This window comes from Rhinichthys klamathensis, unplaced genomic scaffold (assembly GCF_029890125.1).
Source record: "Rhinichthys klamathensis goyatoka isolate OS25496 unplaced genomic scaffold, OSU_Roscu_1.1 h1tg000558l_1, whole genome shotgun sequence".
In the NCBI taxonomy this organism is placed as follows: domain Eukaryota; kingdom Metazoa; phylum Chordata; class Actinopteri; order Cypriniformes; family Leuciscidae; genus Rhinichthys; species Rhinichthys klamathensis.
Genome location: NW_026607026.1, coordinates 308762 through 324966, shown reverse-complemented (window position 1 = coordinate 324966; position 16205 = coordinate 308762). Strand labels below are relative to the sequence as shown.

Here is a 16205-nt window from a genome sequence, read left to right as displayed (position 1 = left end):
AAGCCCAATCCGTAATCTTGTTATTATCACATCCTTTTTCCTATTATTAACACTTATTCTTTCTATCCCCACATTTCTTTGTATGCTATACATATATCGTCCTCTTGTTTGGTGGTCCCAAATCGTCTGCCACCTCTTTTTCACTTCAGTCCCAATCAGCCCCTTAATTTCCGCTTTACTCATCTTTACTAATGTTGATCAGGATCTTTCAAAGACTTCTTTGCCAGTTTAACAGCTTCCTCATTCCCCTTTACTCCAACATGGGCTGGCTGGCACCCACAAAAAACTCACCCTTACTCCTAAGTGTTTTATGCTATAACTTCTGTAATGTTTCATTTAAAATATCTTGTCTTGCTAAAGATTTCCCACTTTCTAAACTTTGCAGAGCTGATTTTGAGTCTGTACATATCACACTTCTATTAGGCTGCTTTTCTTCTATCCATTGTAATGCTAATGATATGGCTATCAGTTCTGTTGTATAAACAAATATATGATCTGTTACTCTTTCTGATAATTTAATATTGTACTGAGGAATACACTGCTGCAGCTGCTCTGTTTTGGGATCTTTTGATCCATCTGTGAATATTTGAGTTATGTTGTTGTATGCTTGATTAATATTTTTGAACGATTACTTTTAGTGGCAAATTTTGTTTCTTCTTGTTTATCTCCTTATGTATGAATATGTCAATTTCTGGCATAGGATATAACCAAGGGGGCTTGACGCTTCCTCGTTCCCTCTTCTTCTTCTTCTTTTTTTTTTTTAAAATGGCGGTTAGCAACTATTTCTCGTTCCCTCTTCGCTCCTCCTCCGCGTGATGAACCAATCAAGCGGCCTTGCGGTCTTTTCCCTTGACTACTTGCATGACGCATTTCCTGCAAGTGGCTGCAAGTGTTTTGATTAGTGATGGGAAACCGAGGCTTTCTGAACCATTTGAGGTTTTCATCAAATTGTGCAAACGTGCATCAGTGACATCTGGTGGTCAGAATTGTTTTCTCCACCATATATAACAAATCACCACAGAGCAGAAAAAGCACGTAACCAAACAAAACTTCGGAAGTCCATGACATACAAGAGTGGGGTCAATTACAGCAAAGCCCGGCTACGGAAAGCCCTAAGTCCTATTGTACAGAATTTGGGTTGTAGTTCCACCAGAGTTCCACTGGGGGCGATCGTCCGAGTGCAGAATGAATGGGAGTCTATGGGGCTAAACAGCTAAATTTGTCTCTTTCACCCGATTGCCGTTGAGAAATCTCAGATTTGATTCTAGGTTGTGCAAGTTCAACATGAGTTATAGGTCGAAAGTTGAATGAACGAGTGCTTATGTCCTTTCGATTTCTTAGAGGTTGAGTTGTTGTTGCCCATAACACGCTAGCATTCTGCTAATGGACGCTGATTGGTCAGTGAAGGACTGATTACGACCAGAGACACCGCTTGTTAGCATTGTGGCGACTGAAGCGGGACCAATGTTAAGGCGGACTTAAAGGGTTAGTTCACCCAAAAATGAAAATTATGTCATTACTGACTCACCCTCATGTCGTTCCAAGCCCGTAAGACCTTCGTTCATCTTCGGGACACAGTTTAAGATATTTTAGATTTAGTCCGAGAGCTTTCTGTCCCTCCATTGGAAATGTATGTACGGTGTACTGTCCTTGTCCAGAAAGGTAATAAAAACATCATCAAAGTAGTCCATGTGACATCAGTGGGTTAGTCAGAAGTTTTTGAAGCAGCGAAAATACATTTTGGTCCAAGAATAACAAAAACTACGACTTTATTCATCATTGTATTGTCTTCCGGTTCTGTTGTCAATCCGCATTCAGTGACGCTACTGACGTAAGACGCTGAATACAATGATGAATAAAGTCTTAGTTTTTGTTATTTTTGGACCAAAATGTATTTTCGATGCTTCAAAAAATTCTAACTAACCCACTGATGTCACATACTTTGATGATGTTTTTATTTCCTTTCTGGACAAGGACAGTAGCCTATACCGTACATACTGTAACGTGTTCAAAATGCTGTTCTGTTACAAATAAGGATGCATTTAATGTTCATGTTTTACTTTATTCGTTTTATGTGATTCGATTGATTCGTTGTCTAGTTTAATATGGAAAGAGGCTCCACCCCTTGTGAGAGTGATGGGGAAATCTGGGGAGGAGGAGGGGAGAAGAGCGCCTCGCTGGTTCAAGTGCGGTTCTCTTATAAGTCGGGTGTGTATGGCGTGGGCTGTGGCCGACAACAGCCTCTAATAAACACCCTTTGTTATCAAAACCGTCTCGTCCTTGCCTGAGAACGTTACAATACATTTTCAATGGAGGGACAGAAAGCTCTAGTAATAAATCTAAAATATCTTAAAGGGGTCATGAACTGGCTTTTTAAATTGTTTAATTGTTGTCTGAGGTCAACTTATGACGTTCGCTTGGTTTTTACATTCAAAAACATCAAAATGAATAGGTAATGTAATAGGCTATTTTCCACCCTAGTTTTGAGCCTAGCTCAAAAACACTGGTTTTTATGGGCGTCTCTCGCATTGAAGACTTGGAAGTAAACGCCCACTGCTGTGAGTGGATAACAGTTTTGCATATTATAATGAGTTTCGTGTAATGCGCGAATCGATGGGCGGGGCTAAACCGTCCGTGTTGAAGTAGGCGTTGATCTTCTTCTGCGGGGGGTGGTGTTTTATCCTCTTTGTCGTCATAGTTCCCCACTTTGAAAAACGAGTCGTTTGCTGAACCTGGTGTCAATAAAAGCTTTTATTGGACTAAAAAGGATGTTTTCAGTTCTGAAACTTACAGGATATTCTTATAATATGATGACCTCTTAGATGTCAAAAGCTCAAGGAAAATTTGATTTCTCAGTTCATCACCCCAGCTGTGTTCCGAAGATGAACGGAGGTCTTACGGGCTTGATAATGTTGGGCTTGGAACGACATGAGGGTGAGTCATTAATGACATCATTTTCATTTTTTGGGTGAACTAACCCTTTAACTCTTCTAACACATGTATTTTACCTGTCAGCTGTGTTGTCGATGCCTTGAAAGAAAAGAAAGTGCAGAGCGCAAAAGCATAGATATAAATACATAGACGCCCTATTGGCCGCTTTGTAACGTTGCTGCAATAGTTTTCTTATTGTGGAAAAAATTATTTTAGATTGACCCGATTTAAGCATTAACAAAGATAACTGATGGATCCTTTATCTATGGTAATAATACTATATGGTACAACTGCAGTGCAATGCAAAATGCAAATAGTAAATATAAGATAAAGTGAGAAGTAATAGTAAATAGTTTAGTCAATAAAATAAACAAACAGTATACAGCAAATAAAATGGTAATGAAAAGGCTATATAAAATATAGGCTATATACACAACCCTGTCTATTTTTTGTTACATTTCAGTTTTATTGATCAGTAATAGCCATTATAACAAAGTAGCCTAAACAAGACAATACATAAAGTAACGATTCAGACAAACAGCATGATACAACGTTAAAATAGCCTAAATATAAAGTTATGAAACTTCACTTTGCCCTCAGCCAAAACGATATTGCCTGGGAACAAATGATAGATTAATGAAACCAAAGACCGCCTGTTACACAAGACGAATTATATCTCATGTAACCACTAGACAAGAAACATCAGCCAGGCAGCCAGCAGCAAACATAAGATGCACTAGCCGAGATAAGGCTGTTCCAGGCGGGGTACATGAGTGCTGAGACCCGCTGATCCCTGGATCTCACAACTCCGACGCCGTCAGAATTTATTTTTAAATAGGCGCCATCTTTATAAATAAACCACAGATTTGAGCTTTAAACAACTACATTGTCGACTGAAAAACTATTCAACTACATTTCGTGACACAATAACAGTAGTATTTTTACATTTTGCGTCAGTCTATGCGCGAAAACACCAAAGTGTCTGAAGGATTGCCGTAAAGCAGGTCTCTGGTCGTACAATGTGTATGACGTCATTGACATTTTAAAAGACTTTTTAAAGCAAATAAGTGACTCTAAAAAATCTAACACCCAGCAATCTGTAATTTCTTTGCATCTCCTTTCGAAAACAACATTCAAATTACTAGACAAAAAATTATATCCTGAGAAAAGTGGATTTTGAGGGGTTTAGCTCCATAGACTTCCATTCATTCTGCACTCGTCCTGTGAGCGCCCTCATATGGAATCAGAGTGGAACTGCAACCAGTTCAGAACCCGGAAGTTTAGTGAGATTGGCAGTTCTCCCATAGACAGTAAAAGAAATGGACAGAGCGACCCCGTTGATTTCATAGACAGTATAAGAAATGGACAGAGCCATCTCATTGGAACTCAGTTGAGACAGTTGAAGCCCATTTTTAGCGATTTCTGAGCACTTCCGTTCCTGACGCGCAGACTCAAACCGACTCAAACTAAGCTTGATGACGTGAGCAACCTGTCTGACAGACGTTAATCTTCTAGTAGCTGTGCGTGAAAATGGCCAACGTTAATCTTGCAGAGACGGGGAACTTGAGCAAAGAGTTCTTTGGCGTGAGTGAGCAGGAGTAAGTATTCCGTTGCTTTTATGGACTCATTATCTATGGGCTTCTCCCTTGACGGGACGTCCCCCCGATTGCCTGCGAGCTTCTCCTCCTGTCTGTACGGTAATTTCTGTACAGCGCGACAGAGAGTCGAGTGGTTATGACGCAATCGTTAGCCTATTTTTACTAAATCTGTTTCTACGGGGCCATAATGTAACATAGAAGGTAATGGAGCCCTTTATACATTGTCGTGTTTCTTTAGAAATAAATAATGGACAAATGGAGTCTTTAAACGCCTCAGATGTAAAGTTATTCGCTGTCAAAGTGACGCCAAAATGAATGGGAGTCAATGGAAATGCTAACGCAAGTGAAGTTCTGCTACAACATGGCGGCACCTGGCCGGCTTCAACTTCCGGTCGATGGATTACCCCCTTGGTTGATTTCAACGGAGAAGACTGAAGCCCGATTATTGCACTTCCTGTCTGATGTCTGAGCGACTGCTGCAGGCTCAAACTGAGCTTGACGACAGTCTGACAGTTGTAAATCTTCTAGTAGCTGTGCCAAGACAAATCTGAATCACCTAATTCCTCAAAAACTTTGTTGAAATATTTTGTCCCATTGCTTTTATGGACTCTCTATTTATGGGCTCCTACCTTGACTTTGTGCCTCCATGTCCCCTCGATGTCCCCTCCTCCTGTCTATACGGTAATGTCTCGATTGTGCGACAGAAAGTCCCGTGGTTATGACGCAATCTTTAGCCTATTTTTAAAAAAACTGCTTCTACGGGGCCATAACGTAAGATACAAGGTAATGGAGCCTTTTATACATTGTCGTGTTTTTCTAGAAATAAATCATGGACAAATGGAGTCTTTAAACACCTCAGATGTAAAGTTATTCGCTGTCAAAGTGACGCCAAAATGAATGGGAGTCAATGGGATGCTAACAGCAGGTGATGGTCTGCTACAATGGTGGCTCCCGCGAGGCTTCAACTTCCTGCTGGTGGATTACCCCCTTGAGTTCTCCCCATATTAGACATTCTCTGATTACAGCTATCTAATCTCATCGAAATTAACATCTGCCAATGAAACCACAAATCGTGTCATGTGTAGCCTGGTCAACAGATTCACATATTGATCATACAAGTAGCCTATGTGGTCATAATTATAGTAATTGTAATTGAAAAAATATTTGGGTGTTCGGTTTAAAAAATATAAATAAATTATGTTAGGCTATAAGAAAGTGTAGTGTTAAATCATTTAAATAATGCCTCCTCTATAATCATTTACCTCCTCTATAATCATTTACCTTTTTATGTATCAGATGAGGTTGCGATTCTAGCGAAGCGCCTATTTTTTCCCCAAACAATCATCATCTTCGAGTGCCCTCATCTCGCGATTTCAGGGCACTCGAAAACCGACACAAAGCGGTATTCGGGATGGTGTCGGTTTAGTGTGAATTCAGGGCACTGTACTTTGGTTATATTTTTTATACTTTGCTTGATTTTAAGCAATCTATTTTAGAAAGTGCTAGCCTAAACAAACGTGTCGACTTTACTAGAGTGCCGAATTGCAGAGCTTGTGCAAACATATCCATTTTGCTATTAACCATACTCATCATATTTCAACAAGGAATCTTGCACCCCTTAGATGAGCACTTTGAGTGCGTCGCCTAAAGTCGGGTTCAAACTGTATGATTTTGGCCATGATTTGTCCGTCTGAGACAAATTTTGCAAATTCTAAAAGATTCCTCTGATCCTTGGCTAAAATCTGAAGTCTTTGATCGCTAGTTTGACACGTTCACCGACAGCTGATTATTGACCGTTGTGATAATGTTTTTACCTCAGATAAAATTCTGGCAGTGTCAGAAGATTTGACTCTCAGTCCTGCAGTGTGACTCTCCTACAACGACAGTCAAATTGTCTTCGTTTTTCAAGACAAGCCATGACCAAAATTAACGTTAGAGATTTCTTTGTAGCCACCATTTCAATGGCTTCTTGGCTTACAGCGAGGATCATGTTCGTACAGTCTGACAAGCAACAATAGTAAAGGACTATTATACATCGCGCAGTGTGAACCCGGCTGACCTTTCCTGGGCCGCCCATGCAGAGCCTGTGCTCATTGAGACAAGCTTTCTTTAAAGATAGCAATCCTGCTCCTCATACACTCCCTCATTTTCTTCCTCTCAGGAGCCTCAGTGGAAGAAAGAGCAGAGTCGAGGCTCCGAGTTAGCTCACGTCGGCCTAAATTCTGCATGATGTCAGGCCTGGTGTGGACGCCAAACTTGTGTCCTCACCAAAACCAGTATTCATATTCACACACACCCACAAGAAGACCTCTTGGGGAGTTAAATCCACCTGCACACAGCACCTCACCTTCACTCTATGACTACACACATTTGTAGCCTAACATACAAAATAACATTTTTGGTTTCCTTTGTGTTGCGCTACTTATATTTATATCTGCACATTAAAATAGTTCCAGGTGTGATCTGTTTGTGTAGTGATTGTTTGTGTATTTTCAATAGCATGTACACTAGTATGCATTTAATCAAACTCAATGTAACTCACTTCAAATCAATAAATAAATCTGTACTATTAGTACACTAGCACATTGCAGTAGAAACATAAACGATACATCATGTTAAAAACAGATGCATTGGTCACAAAGTAGTCAAACACTCATGTATAAGACGATATGGGATATGCTTTTTTTTAAAGCAGGCTGCTTAAATGGCTTATGTGCAAAGAAACACATTTTCCCTAGGTTTTGTATACTTAGGCAGCTGCACTATTATAAAATACTGAATTTAACTGCACAATGGCTGCTAAAAATGACAACAAAGCCAGCAAATCTTGCAGTTCAGTCTTCATGTTTTTGTTTACACGGCCGTCAAGGATACAGGAATGAGGGCAAGCATGCCATCGTTTCTAAAAGTCTCAGTTTGGTCCTTTTACACTGAAATGCAACCCCAGAGATTTCGAACTAAAGGTCTAAGGTCTTAAGCGTTCCCAAATGTCTCAGTTTTCGAGGGTCGGAAAAGCTGGAGTAAATGACAGGCGTAATCGTACCAAACGTTCAGGGCCGTAGCTAGAGGATTCGGGGCCCCCTGAAAAAATATTGATGTGGGCCCCCACCACCCTCCACCAATATCATATACTGTACAATAGCTGGACATGGAGGCCCATATATAACAGAAGATGGTGCTGTTGTTGTAAAACCTTTATTTTAAAAGTTAAATGTTTATTTAAAAATTACAACTAATAAAAACTAACAAAAAAGCAAGAAATTGTTCAATAATAATAAAACCAATTTTTAAAAAGTAATACTTTCCCCCCCCCCCCATCAGTCTGTTATAATTCATAAATCAAAAAGTAAACATTTAGAAATTGACAAGAATGCAGTCTAATTAAAAAAATAAAACCATTCATTGTCTTATTTTTTAATAAAGAAAATATGGAACTGGTAATATTATTAAATAAAGCGAATACATTTATTCATCCAAGTGCAGTGTGTTGTATTCGTGTTTTCTCGATGTTTTAAATATCATCAGCCGGCAGGTCAGATGCATAATGCAATGCGTCATGACTCGTGTAATTTTTTTAAAACTCTATTTACAATAGTGTAAAAAGACAGGAATTTAGACCACGTAATCATTCGGTCGATTGCGGCGCGCACCGATAATAAAAAATGACTGTACACGGCAGACTGTAGACGGAAGTTTTCTAACTCCCAGCGAAATAACAATAAATAACCGGTCTTTAAGAACGTCTTGATCGACTGGGATACAACCACTCTCCTTGCCTCCCTCTCCGTCTTTTCCTGGCATTTCTGGTTCCCTGATTTATGTTTTCTTTTCCCCGACATTTTTCAGTCAGTCAGTCTCCTGCTCTTCCACCAAGTTCATTGTTAACTTCAGGCTGCCGCCTCAACTCTGATTGGTTCTGTTCACGAGCTGGGGCGGGACTTACAATTTTATTGGGTCCATCTGATGTTTGTCACTGACTCTGACTGAATAATTAATAAATACTTTAGGTCGGACTAAACCATTTTTTATGGAGGTAAGAGAAGCAGATATTTGGAAAAATATTTACCCAAATTGCACGTTTTTGTGGTTTTCATTTAAATCTCAGGCATACAACTAATATAAATATTAGAATTATTAATACAACAGGGGCCTAAATAGTATAACTGCTGGATTTTGTGGGGCCCTCTGGGCAGCGGGGGCCCCTATAATTGTCACCACCTTTCACCCCTCTAGCGACGGCCCTGCAAACGTTACGCACTAGTGTAGACAACAGGCCTAACTGCCAGCCAGGTCTCCCTGAAGATAGCGTTAGATGGGTCACAGCAAAAGCAGTCCTGATGCGTCAGGCTTGAAGAGGGGAAGGCTAATAAAGGCCCGTTCTCACCAAGGATGATAACGATAAAGATATAGTTCTAAAAATCGTTCTCAATTTTAAAGAATAGCAGAGTTCACACCACAGCTATAACGATAACGACAAACGATATCATTGGGATCACTTTCAGAACGATTTTTTACCCAGCTGTTGAGCGATAAAACACTGACAGCCAATCAGAATCTATTCTAATTTAAGGGCTCGCGCATGTAAGAAAAAATGATGTGGATGTCGAAGATCTCAAAAATGAAGTTTATTACAGCATAGCAGTGGCAAGGTACACAAAGCACCTTGGGTTCACCGGCGTCAGAATGAACCCAGAACATCTAAATCTCAAAGCTTTTATCCTGGACTTAATGTAATTAAAGTTGCTCTTGTTGCAACAGCTGTGTTCTGTATGTTAATGAAGTTGAGACACCCCATTGTCTGAGAAGGTTCTCTGTGTCCCACACCCATTCCCATTCTACAATTGATGATGACCATTTGTTCAGGATGTGATCAACCCAAATGGTGAAGAAACAATATAACTTCACTTCCTTCATCTCTATGATAATTAAGCCATTTTGGGGATGAGCTTATTCTAAAATATACTTTGGAGTGGAATCTGGGTCGAGGCAGACTACAATTTCTTACACGCATTTAAAATGGCAGACGACATTGCAGAGAAGTTCCCTTGAGGTCCAGAAAAATCCACCACTGTTTGAAAAGTCAAGCCCCTTTTCAAGAAAATTGATATGAAAAACAATCATACCCTCTGAATAAACGGTGAGAAGTATTACCTCGGCAATCCAGCGCTCGTTTCCACAACTGTCTTACTTTTGAAGTTGCGGTGAAAAAGACCAGGGGCCTCATTTATAAACGTTGCGTACGCACAAAAGAAGGCGTACGCAGATCTCTACGCAATAATTGGTATTTATAAAAAGCAAACTTGACGGTAAAATGTGCGGTCCTTCAGGCAAGCTCTGACCCAGGCGTACGCACAAAAACGGGTGAAATGAGAAATGGCGACACCGTCGGCAGATGGAAGAAACACATGAAAGTGTGGGAAACTGTAGACCGTTGTGTAAAATAAATGGCAATACTGCCTCTCATAAATAACACGAAGACTTCACAAAGCAAGTCTTACAATTAACAGCCTACACGAACACCCGTTTGATCGATCTGCAACAGAAATGCAAATTAACACATATTTGCAAAAAGAAAAGTGAAATATGTTCTGCAATAATATTGGCATGTTATACAATTCATCCTCATAAATAAGATGGTAAACAGAACGAAATAATGTACAAAACTGATATTCTCGCCAATGTGTCCGTCTGGCGGAGCAGATATAGCTAGATAGTCAGTCAGATAGATAGATAATTAGGGAGAGATAGATAGATAAATAGATAGATGTATTATTTGTCCACTGGGGAAAGTTGTTTTCATAGTAAAAATGTCTTCATCAGCTACGGAATCATGGTATTCATGCATATGCCTTTAGTTTGTTTTATTTTTGATAAAATAACTTATGACGTATCTCAATCATTCAGAAAGCTGCAAGAAATTACATTTGCGCTGAACTATTTCCCATTTCCAAGTAGATTATAACCGACATCTGTAGCTTGTCATTTCTTTTTTATTTCGGCCACAGTCCAAGGTTGTGAGGCTACAGCATTTACGGCATCTGCAACCTTTTGCCACTCAAGTGCTTTTTGGCATTAGTAGGCTAATGCCCACACTGTGCCCTCCAAACAACAGTTTTTCCTCCTCTTTTCCACCTCGCCAACGATAACTTGTACTTCACATTGAGTGAAGTTACGTTTTTTTGATTTCCTCTCTATGTTTGCCATGATTTCGCAATCGATGAATATTAACTTATGGGCGTTTCACGGACGATTTATGGGCAACTATGGGCGTGACATGAAGCCGCAAAAGCTGCGCTACATTTAGAATTGATTGTGATTTATTAAGGGAAAATGCGTAGGATTTTCCCTTAATAAATGAGGCCCCGAATATTTCTGTGCGTACGCACGTCCTAGGTTTCATCCGTACGCCACTTCTGACGCAAATCCTACGCAAAGTTTTATAAATGAGGCCCCAGGTGATGTTTTTACTTCACTGTTAGATTATTAGATCGATGCGCACGGTTTTATAAATCCGAATATTTCTGTGCGTACGCACGTCCTAGGTTTCATCCGTACGCCACTTCTGACGCAAATCCTACGCAAAGTTTTATAAATGAGGCCCCAGGTGATGTTTTTACTTCACTGTTAGATTATTAGATCGATTACACTAGCTTCACTCAAAGCATAGCATGCTGAGGACACCTGCTGGTTAAAGCCGTGTAAATGCAACAAGAACAGCAAAAACATGTTAAATGACGTTCTGCACACTTTGAAACCGCAGAGCGCGAGGTTAGAATAAACATACGTTATCGTTCGTTGGTGTGGACGCACATATAGTTATCGTTATTGTAATGTATTGACTGACTATTGTAAGTGTGAGGTTCCTTTAAGGCCCCATCCACACTACTGCGTTTTAGTTTAGAAACGGATAATTAAAACGAATACGATCTCCGTCCACACCAGCGTTTTAGCTGCGTATTAGAATTGATCTCCGTCCACATTAAAACGACTGAAAACGTCGATCACGTGACCATTCACCAACACTGGGCATGCGCGTCCCGGTGTAAACACAACTTCATTGATAAAATGATCCCACCATGCTCTGGGTTAACCCCAAACCGACGCTCCATGTACGGTCAACGCCGTCGCTGCACACGGGAATTGTCACAGATCGCTCGAATAATAGCTTGACTCCGGCGCATGTAGGCAGTTATAGCGTTGTTAAATGCTAATTTTACTTGTACAACAGCTGCTAGCAAAGATATACGCCATGACTGATGACACCCAATCATAGAGCCGAGCGTGAGCCTCTACTACTTCATCGTTTCTAAAGTTCTACCAGAAAGACTCGGGAGAATAAATACTGTAACAATAAATACATTTATTGATAGCCCAGCAAGCAATAAAGTTCTTTGGCGTAGGCCCCGTCCATAGCTCGCAATCCGAGGGTCCGGACTCTGCATTTCCTGCCTGAAGACGAAGGCAGGGGCGCAGCCGACCCCCTGTGAGGTATAGGAAGGGACCATCCTGGTGGTGGTGGGGAGGATGGAGGGGAAGGGACCATCCTGGTGGTGGTGGGGAGGATGGAGGTGAATGAAAGCGTCAGCATCTGCGAACTCAGACATGTGTAAGTACTGGTCTTTTATACCGCAAGTATTAGACACGATTGGATAGATGAGAAGGTAATAAGTGACGTTGCAATTGAGTCTTCCCGGCAGAACTTAACGCTAAAGCTTCCATTTCTCCGTTTTGACCCGTCTACACTAAAACGCCCTCCGGAGATTCAGAACGAAAAACGGATTGGCAGCGTTTCTAAACTTCTCCGTTTTGGGTCTCCGTTTTTGCCGTTCTAGTGTGGACGGGAGGTGCAAACGTAGCAAAAGATCTCCGTTTTTAAACGAAAACGCAGTAGTGTGGATGGGGCCTAAGAGGCTAAAAGCCTGGGGAGGGCGTGTCTGTTCTTGGGGGAATATGTGTTTTTCGCCAGAGTGTTTTCTGGAGTTGGCCGAGCTAGATGTGGCCTATGTTATATGCTGCTTTGAGTTCAGTAAAGATTCACAAAGTTACGAACGTCTCCTCATGTTCTTCAAAGATATTACACTGGCGACGAGCGGACTCGAACCGACTGTGTGCAGATAAGTCCATATGATGCGACTGTAAAAGTGAGTGAAAATAATCTGCATCTGGAAGCGAACATGACTACACTTGGCCATATCGAAGAGTTTGACGAATGTTCGAGTAACTCTTTTGAAGAATACACAGAAAGACTGGAATGTGTTTTTTCATGCAAATGATATTGAGGATGATGCAAAAAAAAAAACGTTCCGTTCTGCTCAGTGTGTGTGGTGCAAAAACGTATTCCATGTTACGTTCAGTGCTTGCCCCAACGCAGCCCTCTACTGTGTCTTATGCAAACATTGTCGCTGCCTTAAAACGACATTACAGCTCAGCGCCATCAGAGATTGTTCAACGTTTTCATTTTCACAATTGTAAGCAGAAATCTAATCAAAGTATTTCAAACTACATTGCTGAGCTTCGACGTTTGTCTGTGCACTGCATCACAGCAGAACGGTACACAAACATTATAACTCACAAAGAACAAAATGATTATTCCATTTACAGCACCACTAATAAATCAGAAAGAGGGGGGCAGAGGCCATATCTGGCCACTGTTATACTAAACAAACAAGCACGCACAATGGAAGTGGATTCAGGAGCGGTCTGTTCCTTGATTCGTGAGCATACCTATCACTCATTGTGGCCCTCCCAACCCCCTGAAATACATGCCAACAATGGAATAATTAAGCAGTGGTCACAGGCAACCTTGGAAGTGAAAGGAAAAATATTTGTGGAAGTAATATACAAAGGAACACGAAAAACACTGCCTTTGTTCGTCATCCAGGGCCAGGGAACTAGTCTGTTGGGACGGGACTGGTGTGATGCCCTGGGAATATCAGTGGAAGGTGTACACAGGGTACAGCTGCAGTCCATGGAGAAAATGCTGGCTGAATACTCAGAGGTTTTTAAGGACATTGGGGTTTGCCGGACCCCCCCGATCTCTATTGACATTGATTCAACAGTAACTCCACGTTTCTTCAAAGCCCGCCCAGTTCCTTTTGCTTTACGGCCCCAGCTTGATGAGGAGTTGGACAAATTGGTGGCTCAAGGAATTTTTGAACCTGTTCGCCATGCAAAGTGGGCCACATCTATAGTGGCTGTAGCAAAAAAGATGGGGGCCTGAGGATTTGCGGTGATTACCACTGTACTGTGAATATAGCTGTTAAGCCTGATGTGTACCCTATACCCACAGCATCCGAACTGTTCTCGAAGCTAGCTGGAGGAGTAGTTTTCACTAAACTTGATCTGAAACAGGCTTATCAGCAGCTTCCAGTGGATGATGACGCAGCCGACTTACTGACTATTAACAGTCACCGTGGGCTTTTCTGGGTTTGACGGTCGCAATTTGGGGTGTCAACGGCCATTTCAATATTTCAAAGATTTATGGACACTTTGCTCGCAGAAATTCTAGGAGTCCAACAGAACACAATGCACGGCTACGGGCCGCACTGAAGTGCTTAGCTGAAGCTTGGCTGCGACTAAAAAAAGAGAAAAGCATTTTTGCTGCTACTCAAGTGGAGTTTTTGGGGTTTAGAGTGGATAAAGATGGCATCAAACCATCCCGTGAAAAAGTGGATGCTATCCAAAAAGCTCCGCCCCCACAGAACAAAACAGAACTTCATGCATTCTTGGGCCTGCTTAACTTTTACAGCTGCTTTCTTCCCAATAAGGCCACCGTCCTGGAACCCCTGCATCGCCTTCTAGACCAGTCTGCTACTTGGCAGTGGGTTGCGAAGCACAAGATGGCATATGCTCAGGCGAAAGAGTTGCTGCAAATGGATAAAGTGCTGGTCCACTATGATGAAAAGAAACCCCTGGCAGTGGTTTGCGACGCCTCAGCCTATGGGCTGGGGGCTTTATTGTTCCACATGGAATGTGATGGCCAGGAGAGGCCCATTTGTTTTGCTTCCAGAACAATGTCCACCACTGAGCAGAATTATGCCCAAATTGATAAGGAAGCATTGGCGGTTGTTTTTGCAGTCAGAAAGTTTCACCAGTATCTCGCAGTCCACCATTTTGTGATTTTTACAGATCACAAACCCCTGCTGGGACTATTCCAAGCCAATGCCTGCCATCCTATCACCACGAATGCTACGTTGGAGTTTGATCATTGGAGCTTACGACTATGAGGTGTGCTACAGACCAGGCAAACAAATGGGCAATGCTGACGCCATCAGATGACGGCATCTGATGCTGAGTCGCTTACCCTTGCCGGCATCTGATGCTGTTACACCACCACCATTGAAAGTGTTGCTACTTGAAATGGTGCCAGATGCACCTATGCATGCTGAGCGAATTGCTAACCTTACACTCAAAGACGCTGTCATATCACGAGTAATGCGCTGGGTGCTGCATGGGTGGCCGGCTGATGTAATGGATAGCCGGTTCAAACCATTCCTTTCGCGCCGCCATGAACTCTCTGCACACTAGAACTGTTTGCTATGGGGAAGCCGTGTGGTTGTTCCTTGCTTGGCAAGGAGAGAAGTACTGGCTATGTGGCATGACACGCACCCGGGCATTGTACGCATGAAGGAACTCGCAAGGAGTTATGTGTGGTGGCCGGGCATGGACCGGGACATTGAGGAGACTGTCAAGGTATGTGAAACCTGTCAGATGTCTCGTCATGCACCTCCTAAGGCGAAAGGGCACCCTTGGGAGTGGACGACAAAAAGATGGTCCCGGCTGCATATTGACTTTGCAGGCCCTTTTCAGGGCAAAGTATTTCTCATAGTGGTTGATGCACATAGCAAGTGGCTGGAGGTGTCTCTGATGAGTTCCATGTCATCATCAGCCGTCATCAACACACTGAGACTACTTTTTGCAACACATGGTTTGCCTGACGTCATAGTGTCAGACAATGGTGCTTCGTTCACTTCTGCGGAATTCCAAGAGTTTGTAGAGCGCAACGGCATTCGACAATCTCACTAAAGCACCATATCACCCAAGCTCAAATGGTCAAGCTGAACGCATGGTGCAGACAACCAAGGAGGCCCTGTCTCGCATCACCAAGGGCGAGTGGGAGACCAGGCTCGCTCGCTTCTTGTTGTCACAGCACGTCACACCCAATTCATCAACTGGAAAAAGTCCTGCTGAGTTGCTCATGAATCGGCGACTCACCACTGCCCTGGATCGTCTGCATCCTGACCATGATGGTGATATACTTCGCAGACAGGAGCTTAATGCTGAAAAATGCCCTGGCACAGTCAGAGAGTTTAGACCGAAGGACTTGGTGTACATGAGAAGCTACACCAGAGATCGCTGCTCACGTGTTATCTGGTAACCAGTTATCTGGTCTTACGTCAGCAGCGTCACCACGGACTCGTGAAGAGAGATTGACAATAGAACCGGAAGAGAAAACAATGCTGAATAAAGTCTTAGTTTTTGTTATTTTTGGACCAAAATGTATTTTCGATGCTTCAAAAACTTCTGACTAACCCACTGATGTCACATGGACTACTTTAATGATGTTTTTATTACCTTTCTGGACAAGGACAGTATACCCTACATACATTTCCAATGGAGGGACAGAAAGCTCTCAGACTAAATCTAAAATATCTTAAACTGTGTCCCGAAGATGAA

The 16205-nt window shown here is 42.0% G+C and overlaps 2 protein-coding genes across 2 annotated transcripts in view; both read left to right on the top strand.

Moving 5' to 3' along the window:
* Window positions 1-16205, top strand: part of LOC130073749 (uncharacterized) — a 36935-nt gene that overhangs the window by 2450 nt on the left and 18280 nt on the right. The window lies entirely within an intron of this gene.
* LOC130073727 (uncharacterized) overlaps window positions 1-16205 on the top strand; it is a 58558-nt gene that overhangs the window by 39650 nt on the left and 2703 nt on the right. The gene's annotated exons all lie outside the window — the stretch shown is intronic.